The sequence below is a fragment of the Metarhizium robertsii genome, assembly GCF_000187425.2.
Source record: "Metarhizium robertsii ARSEF 23 chromosome Unknown MAA_Scf_61, whole genome shotgun sequence".
NCBI classification, from domain to species: Eukaryota; Fungi; Ascomycota; class Sordariomycetes; order Hypocreales; family Clavicipitaceae; genus Metarhizium; species Metarhizium robertsii.
Genome location: NW_011942206.1, coordinates 12,259 through 12,467, shown reverse-complemented (window position 1 = coordinate 12,467; position 209 = coordinate 12,259).

Here is a 209-nt window from a genome sequence, read left to right as displayed (position 1 = left end):
TACGAGGATAGGCTTTCGAATCATATATTCCAACTCCGTTTCTTAGGCTAAAGACGATTACCAGTAGGTACCAGTAGCGGGAAAGGAGGCGTTGGCTATATCACGTGAACAGGTCAGATGTGTTGTTTCCCACTCCCCCGGGCTGGGAACGACGATTTAGTGGATGTACTTAAGGTAACGAACAAAATGGATCCTACCGGGGGGCTGGG